Here is a 12,299-nt window from a genome sequence, read left to right on the forward strand (position 1 = left end):
AGCCTGAGGACTGATTCAAGGCACTGTACCTTGTTTTATGATAGATTTTTTGGGCTTATAGCCGTGAACTCTGAAGGAGGTAGCAACTGCTGTTCACGTAATTTGTATTTCTGTAGCCTATTATCTCACCCGCGTGGTGTCTGTTTGCAGCGCCCCTTAGCCTTGTGAAGCGAGAGCCCGACATTTGGGCGGCTGCCGGCCGCCAGGGCCTGTTGCTGTTGTGCCCCTGTACGCGCCTCCCGGCTTAGAAGCGTCTCCGCTGTTGCTGTAGTGGAACTGTTCACCTCGACGGCTTCCCTTTTCTACGATAAGTTTCCCATTTCGCTTCTTAAGGCTCCGCTGTACTTTCTTTAATATTCTGCCTCAAGGCCCATATGTCAGCGATGTTGTGGTTACATTTTGAAGTAATTCCTTTGCCAGTTCAAATATTTGCGTATATACATGGCGTGCTGAAAAAAAAAATTAATTTAATTTTCGTTCTGATTGCCATCTCCTTAGATTTCTATTTTTAACTATTACTTATTATTCTTTGGTTCAAACGGCTCTGAGCACTATGGGACTTAGCTTCTGAGGCCCTCAGTACCCTAGAATTTAGAACTACTTAAACCTAACTAACCTAAGGACATCACACACATTCATGCCCGAGACAGGATTCGAACCGTAGCGGTCGCGCGGTTTCAGACTGTAGCGCTCATATTTTCATTTGACAACCTCTCATGTTTAGAGATATTTGGTGATTATTGTATTTTATTTTGTGCTGTCAAATGGTTCAAATGGCTCTGAGCACTATGGGACTCAACTGCTGAGGTCATTAGTCCCCTAGAACTTAGAACTAGTTAAACCTAACTAACCTAAGGACATCACAAATATCCATGCCCGAGGCAGGATTCGAACCTGCGACCGTAGCGGTCTTGCGGTTCCAGACTGCAGCGCCTTTAACCGCACGGCCACTTCGGCCGGCTTTTGTGCTGTCACGTGCATTGTAAATAAATGTGAGATCATTCAGAGGATAAATGATTCAAGAATTGTGGGCGCACCCTTCCACGTGGTTCTTTTCTTCTCCCAAACTGTACCTCGAGGTTTCATTTGACATTAGATAGCTATAGTCTGCAGGTGTAAAGTGTGGGTGCGACTGACCACCATCACCGATTGTTGTTTTCTCACCAAGCCAAAGGGCAGAAATGTGTTCAGTATGCCTACAGCCTTCCACGTCGTAACGACGAAGAAAGACCTGAACAAAATGAGTACAGAGTTCGTGGTAACATCATGCTCAGTTACGATCTTATGCAGAACACACCGATAAATCTGCGGAAAGTTGTTCAAAAGTTGAGATGCCTTAAAATGCCGTTATCCAATATTTATATTGTCAGTTTCCAGCACCAGTCCAGTGCTGACAACAGACTTTCGGTCATTTACATTATTACTTTAAAGTCTCGTATTTCCACTCCTAAACAAAACGACACCACTGACAGACATCTACACTCGTTACATCTGGAACGCTTACGGCACAAATTTGGCGATACGTGTCCACAGCTTTAAGATTTTTTTTTCCACTAAAATTGCGTTGCAGATAGGATTTCACGTTTTCCGCGATTTTCATTTCTACTATTGGCTAATGAGACGGAATGTGGCAATCGCAGATCTAAGCACACTGAGCTACTGCGTAAGTCGTGTAATGATAGTTCTGCGCCCTCACCCACTTCTCCCCACAATTTTTTCGCATGCTTCACGAAAAAGGAGGTTACTTTCCGTATAGCTCTTGTATTACCTTTCTCAAGAAAATGCGCTAGAGTAAGTAGATTTAACTCGTATCTGCGGAAATAATGCCAACTGCGAAACAGCGCAAACACTATACTGCACAACCCGTAAAATATTCTGTAAGAAACAGATGCCATGTGGAATAAGGATTACTGAATCCTAATCTGTGGCAGGTTTATACGTAAATGCATTATTTTCACAATGTAACAGTAACGTCTTACGTCTAGCATCGTCTGGAGGCAGAACTGTAGGATACATTGTGCATTTCTTCGTAGACTGAAGAGCTGAGCTGTTCTTAAGAAACGACCAAGGTTAACATCGATTACGAGACGGCGATAAGACCGACAGTTAAGAATACTAGTTACGTTTTGTGCAAAAGTAAGTGAATATATTACGCCGTCGCTTTGTGCATCTTGTTTCAGCAAGTTAATTTGCTAAAGGGGGACCTGAAAGCAGAAGCCAAAGCACGGTTCCTCAGTCCATAGGAGGTGACGTCGGGCGCCTGGCAGCCTCGGGCGTCGCCGCTCGTGAGAGCCCAAGCGAAGGACGCTGAAAGCCGTCATGACAGAACCACCACACCTCGTGTAGTTCTCCTTGATCTCGCGCTCGACACACCTGCAAGCACCTTACCAACTATAGCTGCTACGTCCTAAGGAGAAAATAATCTGCAAACGAGAAAGATCGGTCACCCTCCACGCGTCCCTTTAATTCCAGTGTTCTTCGGTGCACAATACCAACATGGCCCAAGCAAGACAGATACCAGCTATCGTACAGAAATCCACTTTTCACGTGTTTGCTACAGATACCCATGCTGTTGCATTCTTCACATACTGAGCGTCACGTGATAAGTTCCCGTTTCGTATTTCCTCGTAATTGGTGACTTGTTATTTCAGTTTCTCTGTAGTTATGACTACAGGAAAGAAGATACATCTGCAAAATGCGCCTGTGAAAAAGAAGAAAGAAAAAAAAGAGGAAAAGAAAGAGAATTAAAAAATCCCACACAGAGTGAGTTTCGAAATTCGGTAGATGGTACAGTGAAGGGCCAAAGAAACTGGTCTAGGCATCCGTAGTCGAACACAGAGTTACGTAAAGAGGCATAATACGGTGATGCGGTCGGCAACGCCTATATGAGACAACAAGTGTCTGGCGCAGTTGTTAAATCGGTTACTGCTGCTACAATGGCAGGTTATCAAGGTTTAAGTGAGTCTGAACGTTGTGTTAATGTCAGAGCACGAGCGGTGGGACACAACATCTCCGAGTTAGCGATGAAGTGGAGATTTTGCCGTACGACCATTTCACGAATGTACCGTGAATATCAGGAATTCGGTAAAACATCAAAACTCCGACAATGCTGCGATCGGAAAAAGATCCTGCAAGGACGGGACTTCGACGACAGAAGATAATCGTTCATTGTGATAGAAGTGCAACCCTTCCACAAATTGCAGCAGATTTCAATGCTGGGTCATCAGCATGTGTCAGCGTGCGAACCATTCGACGAAACATTATCAATATGGACTTTTGGAGCGAAGGCCCACTCGTGCACCCTTGATGACTGCACGACACAAAGCTTTTCGCCTCGCCTGTGCCCGTCAACACTGATATTGGACTGTTAACAACTGGAAACACGTTGCCTGTCGGACGAGTGTGGTTTCAAATTGTATCGAGCGGATGGACGTGTACGGGTATGGAGACAACTTCATGAATCCATGGACTCTACATGTCAGCAGCGGACTGTTGAAGCTGGTGGAGGCTCTGTAATGGTGTGGGGCGTGGTGCAGTTAGAGTGATAAGGGACCCGCGATACTCTAGATACGGCACTGACAAGTGACACAATAAGAGTGCATTCTATGCAGGACGAAGGTGAAAAACATGGTCTGAAAGTAGTGATTATTTACTTTGTTTACACATACGTAAAACCACTATTTCGGGTTCCGGCTCTAACGCCGCTGCAAGGGAGGGGAGCGTTGGAAGACTGTACTTATTATCAGATTCGGCTGGTGATCTCTAGTGAGTCTATTCACTCTAGAAATAACTTTAGCTCATACTCTGTGTTGCAATGTATGTTACAACATATGATAAAATTATTCATACGTGTTCGCCAACGATTGCTACCTTAGCACTGTACAGTGCTTTTGGAATATTTTCAGAAAGGTACAGCAAATCAGGCGCAACCCGTTCATTTTCTTTGATAAGGTGCTCGACGAAAGAGTGTGCGCAACGTATTTCAACTACATTCATTATTTTCCTATAAATACTCTGCGAAATACTGCCATACGACTTTAACTTTGCTTGCTATACTGTCAAGTAAACACTAATCTTTCAGCAACAATCGATCTTTTGCTAGTGGGTAGATCTTACGACCACCTCAGTAAGTATAAGATTTAGTTATCTACTAGAAACTATACACTATTAAATTTTCCTCAGTGCACGTTACGCATCGCAAGCAACAAAATAGTATCTGGAACTTAAATTTCCTTAGCTTTTTCGACTTCGGTGTAAGAGCTTGCGAGCATTTTGTTGAGATCGAAATAGAGCAAAGTGAAAACGATAACCCCGAATTAAGTGCAAAATTTTTATGATACAGCAAACTAAAACAAACACAAATTGCAAGTGAGCTCTTTCAAAACTACATCCGAAGCCTAACGGTAACTGGTTGACAGGAGCATCTACACTAAAACAAGTAGATTTGGTCACTCTGTCACCATTTAATGACAGGTCTGAAGCAACTGCTGCGTTCTTCACAGAGCAAACGGCAACCGTCACTGGAGATCCTGATAGACTGCGAAATATGATAAACATTGAAAGGTAAAAGGGCACAGAGAATTCGTTATACAGATCACAGGTGGTACTTCAATTAAATCGAATAAATGACCTGTATGGAGCGCTCCACAAAATTAAAAACGTTCTTTGAAGTAAAAAAATCAAGCCGTAACTTCAAAACGTGCAAATATATAGCTGCACAAAACAAACAGGAATATAAATTAGAATGATTGGCCTTTCCATGAATTTTAATTTACTTCGACCGTTTTGAAGTCTCGGAGCTATATTTGGAGTGCATTTCGCATCCGTTTTAATTTTCCGTCTTTTCCTCAGCGTGCCTGTGTTCTAAATACAGTACGTGCCAGAGGGCACAGCGGTTTGCAAGAGCAAGCAACACGGCGCCTCGCCCGCGCTCTCAAGTCGCTCTCTGGCGCAGCAGCTTTCGTTAACCACGGATCCTCAAAGGAGCGCCAATTCTTAGAGGAAACCACTTGCTAACTATAACTTCTCGTAAAATAAAATTCGTTATTTGATGCTTTTACCTGGTGTTCCTACATAAGTGGTGAACTCTGTGTATCATGCGGTTCTTCAATTTCTAATGCCATATCACCCTTCCAAGTGACGTTAACTGTTTGCAACGATGACTTCATTTTTTTGTTAAGCGTCACGAAGCAAATTTACACGTCAAATTTTCCAGATTACGGTCGACCTTTCATGAACCTGACTACCCTGCAATTCTCACTTGTCTGCCAGAGGTTTCGTGGTACCCCTTCCCTCGACCGTTCCACTTACGAGAAATGAACAGTCATATCACTCCTTGCGAGCTCTGATGTCTCTTATTCCTTTACGACGGTCATTTCTCGTGGTAAGTGGTAATCAACAAAATATTTTGGCATTAGGAGAAGGAAGTTGGTGATTGAAACTTCGTGAAAAGATGTCGCCGAAACGAGAAAGGCCTTTTTTTAATGACTGCCACCACAAGTCGTTCATCATATCCGTGACACACTCTTCCATATCTGGCGGTAATACTAAACGAGCTGCCTTCTTCGAACTTTTGGATGTCCTCCGTCAATTCTCTCTATTATGGATCCCGTATCGTGCACCAATACTCTACAGGAGAACGTCGTACACTTATCTTTCTGCCTTACTTCCTTCTAGAGGAGTGCGGACAAGCGTGTAGGCAGTTTCTTTAATGGATTTGTTGCAACTACTAAGTCTTCCGCCAATACAACGCAGTCTTTGGTGCGCCTTCGCCACAAAGTTTTCTCAGTCATGGTTCCAATGTAAGTTGTTCACAACTGTTGCGTATTTTATCGTTTATCCGAGACAATTTGAATATCGGATCAGAACGGCAGTCCCCTTGTCAGTGTGGAATGTCTTCCCCATTAGCGTTCACAGAGACAACGGCTGCAATTTCGCTGCCAGGACACCTACGAGCCCTCCGTACATAAAGGAACCAAGACACTAATATGTGTGAGGTTCACGTGTCTTCATAATCGTGGTGAGTCTCAATACAAAATTTGAGTTTTTTAAAATACCGCTTGTGTTCTTCAGTCAGCGAAATAAATAGTTTTCGTACCACTGGCAGTGAAAGACCGTTAGCAACTATTTGTTAAAATAGCATTCTCATCAGCATCAAAGAAGCCACAGAAAATAGGTTAATACCAGCACGCACGGTACACTGCATATACTAAATCATTCATATTCACTGTTCACCGTTGAGCAAAGAAATTCAAGTACTGAACACAAAGTTCCACTCCTCCGTAAGCTTAAACAGTGTCAGAATAATATTGGAGAGGCATAATTTAGACGCCTCTCCGACTTTCACTGCTTTCACTTAGAAGAATGTGGAGAGCTAACGTGCTACGTCAGCATCCAGGCCCAAGCACATCAACCTGAAACCAGGGATCTGCAGTTGCGCCGTTCACACACTCTCGATTTCGCAATTTCATCAGTTCTGCTGTACATGGCAGGATAATATGCTATTTATACCCACCGCAAAACGACTGTTTGCAGCTCCTGCGGACAGTATCTGGCGCGTCGTCACGAAATGGTCTTCTGCTTCCACCGACACACACAAAAACTGTGCCGCCGAGGTTTTCTTCGTCTGAGGCGCGTCGATGACGTCACTTTGTTTCTGTCACCTCTTTCCCTGTTGTCTTCAGCCGCAGCGCGACCTCGCTCTACCCCTCCCCAGGTCCTTAGCGCCCCTCTCTCACTCTCCGTCCCTTCCAACTTCCTTGCTCCCAGTCATCTTTCTTTTTTATTTTTGCTTCTCTACCACTTTCTTGTGTGAGCGACTTACAATCAGCCCTTTTCTAGATGTTTGTCTTTCACTCACCATATGGCCAATCGAAATAAATCAACGCGGGATATATTGCCACTCCATACTTACCAGTAGTTTGCAGAAAACAAACCGTTCCTGCTGGTGTTTATAACCAATATAAGACTGCACCAAAAGGCGACAAAGATGTGATAGTGCAGTTAAGCTACCTTCCTGCGATATGTGTTTATCCTGTGAGTTAATACTAGGCTCTGACTGGTCAATCACCAATCTCGTTACATGCTGACACATGCATGCAAAGAAACTCTCCAGTGAGACATATTTTGCTACCAAGTACTTCCCTAATAAAAGTACTAATTACAGTAGTCACAGTAATAACAATAAAATAATGAGTTAGAATCTTCTGCCAAAATTTTCGCTACGATGAACGGTCACAAGGGTTTATAAAGCTGCGCGAGATGGAACTCAATACTGAGCACATGTCATCCGCACGCATCATGTACAATTCTCTTCCAATAGAGTCATTCCGGTACGACGCAAGAACTGACTCAGACCAACATCCCGTCAGCACAGCTTTGTCTGTCTAACCAAATCGTCGCTTATACAGCTACAAGCATTAAACCATTATATATCCCTTATACCATGTGAAAAGAGGTAAACTAAAGAAAAAGGAATCCATAGGTGATGAATACTGGAAGCCTGTTTTTTTTCAGTATGTGGTATTTATCAAGATTCTTCCGTTTTGCCGGCCGCGGTGGCCGTGCGGTTCTAGGCGCTTCAGTCCGGAACCCCGCGACTGCTATGGTCGCAGGTTCGAATCCTGACTCGGGCATCGATGTGTGTGATGTCCTTAGGTTAGTTAGGTTTAAGTAGTTCTAAGTTCTAGGGGACTGATGACCTCAGATGTTAAGTCCCATAGTGCTCGGAGCCATTTGAACCATCTTCCGTTAAACTTGACGAAACTTCAATTACAATGCACATGTAACACACGAGTGCACGTACAGTTCGCGTTGAGATTTACTCAAATGTATATGATATAAAAGGATAGTCAAGGACAGAGCTAATCACATTCCATTCTGGCGTGAGAAATGCAGCCTAACGTAGTCAACTGCAAATATATTTAAAGAAGGGAAATTTCAAATTTTCAACGAGGGCGCCAATAGTGATGCAGTACTCAGATGATCAGCGAGCATGCATTGGCAGCGAACCACACGGAGCAGCTGACTGTAGCAGAAGGGCTCCGATTTATTTCCGGTGTCGGTTGATGCTCATGTCGGAAGGTATATGCTGTAAGTGGCAGGGGAGCTTCTGCTACCACGACCAAAAACCCTGTATGAACTTAGTGTCTATGAACTCCAGAAAGGTTTCTGAATTTCTCTCACCCAAAAGAAATGAGGAAACACGAAAAGAACTGGAGGTACAAACTTGAAAATCCCATGAAAGCAGCATTGGAAAGAGCATGTGTTGCGCATGTCACCGCAGAGAAACCATCAACAAGCGATGGAATACAGTTGTGTTGGAAGCAGGACTGTGGGAAGGCCGAGGAAAAGATGGTGAGGCCGGAACAGGCAATGAGGCTTAACAGTGCACTGGCAGAAAAAGAAGAGGAATATGATGGTGAAGAAAAAGGATTATTTACAGTTAGTTGATTTATACCCAAAGAAGAAAAACTGAGTGAAATACAGGTTAAAGAAGATAAGAGGTACATAATGTCTTATAAAATGCTTTTCCATGTGCTGATTTTGGAGGAAAAATACCAATTGTTATGTACGTAAACTCCTTTGCTCTCGAATATACAGAAACACAGCCTCAAAAATAACTATATCTTATGTAGTAAGTAGCATTAAACCGACGTTTTTTTATCACACATTTACATTCCTATAGCTGTCAACATAATAAGATGTCGTAACCCAAAATTCGACAATTGTAAAGACCATTTGAGATGGCGCAGTGGTTGAGGCTCTGCATTCGTATGCGAGAAAACAATGGTTCGTGTCTCCGCCTAGCTATAATTTTGGTTTCCTGTCGTTTCACTAAACGGGTTTAGACGTATGGATTATTCCGAACAAAGCCATGCTGGTCGTTAAGTGTACTTTAGCAGTCCACTGCGACGTAACATAGAGTAACACTTTCACGTGGCATCTCAAGATCACGACCTTAGCTCTGCAGACATGCAGAATCTTGAGACAAATACTTTTACCTTAGTAGTTAGAAAATACCTCATAGCCTGACAGCCACTACGCTTTCTTCAATGAAATTCGAAGAGATCGCCTCTGTTAGGCACTTCACGGTGATTCACAGAGTAGAGATGCACACGTAGAATTAGTTGAACGACCGTCGAGAAGTTCAAATACAACAGATCCGATACAGCAGAAAGCACAAACGAAAGTGGTGGGAGGTACTACCCCAAGGAAGAATTATTACGCACTTCAAACCTACGTAGGAATAATAAAATTATGTGGAGCCGGTTTAGCATAGAAAAGTACGAGTAAGAACACAAAGAGTAATGTCACTGGACTCATATTTCAAAGCAATCATATTCAAATACCTGCCTGTGGTTTCCCTAAATCACGCCAGGTGACAGTCGCGATCGGTCTTTAATGAAACTACGCCGGTCCCTACGCTGAATTATCTCCTTATGAGCTAGTGCTCCAAACGTAATTACTTACACCTTGAGGAAACGTTTATTATAAATATTCATTTCTTTCACCTCGATATAAAGTATGTAAATTATCATTTCCTGGGCTAACAAGAACGAGCTTACGCAGAGTGTTATCCTTCGATCAAATACTTTATTCCACTCAGTATGCTGCGTGAGACTGTCACTGCGCGTGTCATGGGGAAAGCAGCTTGTCACTGACCAGCACTCATTGGAAGGGTCGGCTTCTCAGATGGCGTCTATTATCCTTTCAGATAAACAAATGCACTTGGTTTCAGGAAAGTTGTCCAAGTTAAATCAAATTTCACACTGTTAAACTGCAGCAGCTGATCTATTTTGATTAGTATGGTGGCTACCCCGAAAGTAATACACGTCGTCTGTCGTGGTGATCGGCGGAGCTGCAGGCGCCATCTCGGTGCCGTAATGTTCCTGCAGTCAGTACGCATCCAACGGTGGTAGTGTGTGGTCAGTGTCTCTGCTACTTTGCTTTCTGTGACGTATTGAAACGTGCGCTGCAATAGAAAATCCTGTGATATACGTTCTGTGATTAGGGTTTTGTTGGCAACCCAACTGCAACCTATTACAAATATATCACGAGCTTTGAGATGTGCAGGGAAAAGGAATAATGAATGAAATCCAAGTGAAGCAATGATGCATCAATTTTAAAAATGGCCGCACCACTTTTCACGATGAGGACCGCAGTGGTATGCCTAGCCTTGTGACTGACAAATTGGTGATGGAAATCAACGACAAAATTCGTAAAAATCGTCGTTTCACGATTACAGAACTTCCGCAACATATTCCCGAAATTTCACAGAGTTTGGTGCATCAAATTGGGGCGGAGAAGCTTGGCTGTCACAAATTTCGTGCTTGGTGGATTTCCAAAATCCTAACGGAAGACCGCACAAAACAGAGACTGGTTGCAGCACTAATTCTGCTGAAGATTAAGAGAGAAATAGTAATAAAGTTGCCCATCGTATCGTAACTGAGGCGAGACTTGAGTGGGGAATGTCAATTGTGAAACAAAAAGGCATTCGATGTAGTGAGGATACACAAATTCCACCAAGAAGCTAATGATGTGTTTGCAAAAGCTGTTAGCGAGAAACATCACGACCACTGTGTTTTGGGACTCTAAGGGAGTGATTCTCGTTGAATGTGGTACAACAGTTAACTCAGAGAGAAACTATCAAACACTGACAAGGTTAAGACGGACGATAAAACACAAGCGTCGGGGAAAACTTAGCGCAAAAACTTTGTTTTCTGATGACAACGCACGTCCTCACCCGCCAATTGTACCAGAGAGCTCCGACAGGGTTCTGGATGGTAGATGTTTCATTATCCGCCATACAGCCCGAATTTGGCGCCTAGCAACAACCACCTCTTTCCAGCATGGCTACCAACACCACGCTTTGATACCGACGCCGAATTGCACGATGGTATAAACCAGTGACTGCAATCGCAGGCGGCAGACTTCTACAGAGACGGTATTAAAATCTTGTGCCACGGTATGGTAAGTACCGCAATTTGAATGGCGATTATCTAAAAAAAATATTAAGACTGAAAAAATGTGTATAATAAAATTTGGTTTTTCCATAGTGTTAATTTTTTATTTCAAAACGTCTGTTACTTTCTGGATAGCCCTCGTACATTTAAATTCGCAATATCGTTAGCGAATTTAGTGGACTTACGGCACTTCAACGGTTTTCTTCTAAGTAATCATCAGAACAAGTATGTTGTTACGGAACTTGTTACGGGGGTATCATGTCAAATAATCATCTAGTACCCATCAATTTCGCTTGAAATCTAGGAACCACGATGGGCGCTAGATAATTACTTGATGTGTTACAGTCGCAACAAAATACTGGCACCATGATGATAAGTGTCCACCATGAGTGGTAAATAATTACTATCCATAATACTTTTGTTTCAAGATACTGGTTCTTATGACGTGTCAAGAGCCGAAACCCTCAAAAAATCCACAAAATGCGATCACGGCGAAAGTGAACTAAAGCACATTTGTAAGAGTTCTCGGCACTAGTTAAAATTTTAGAAGACCCACCGTGTAGAAATGTTTCTTAATTCTAGAGTGTAAATAAAATTAAGTAGAGTTTCCTGTGGAAACCTTGAACATATTCTCAGTTGGAATATAATAAATTTTCTTGAGACCGAGAATCTTACATCCACGAATCAGCACAGTTTTAGAAAGAATCGCTCGTGCGAAACTCAGCTTGCCATTTTCTCAAATGTCACTACGAGCAATGGATGAAGGGCAATAGCCGGAATCAAAATTTCTTGATTTTCGAAAAGCACTAGACGTGATGCCCACTACAGACTGTTAACGGAAGTAGTAGCATGTGTAACACGTTCGCAGACATGTTAGCAACTCGAATACTTCTTACGCAATAGAACCCAGTACGTTGTCCTCAGCGGTGAGTGTTCATCAGAGCCAAGCGTATTGTCAGCGTTACCGTATGGAAGCGTAATAGGTCCACGACTTTTATCTATATACTGCACACAAATGATGTGATGCACAGGGTGGGCAGCAGTCTGTGGTTGAAACTTCCTGGCAGATTAAAACTGTGTGCCGGACCGAGACTCGAACTCGAGACTTTTGCATTTCGCGGGCAAGAGCTCTACCATCTGAAGTACCCAAGCACGATTCACGACCCCTCCTCTCAGCTTCACTTCCGCCAGTACCTCATCTCCTACCTTCCAAACTTCAGACAGTAAGTTTCATATCAGCGGACACTCTGCTGCAGAGTGAAAATTTCATTCTGGACTCTGTGGTTATTTGCTGATGATGCTGTGCTGTACGGGAAAGTGTAGAAGGTGAGTGAA

The sequence above is a fragment of the Schistocerca americana genome, chromosome 2 (assembly GCF_021461395.2).
Source record: "Schistocerca americana isolate TAMUIC-IGC-003095 chromosome 2, iqSchAmer2.1, whole genome shotgun sequence".
NCBI lineage: Eukaryota > Metazoa > Arthropoda > Insecta > Orthoptera > Acrididae > Schistocerca > Schistocerca americana.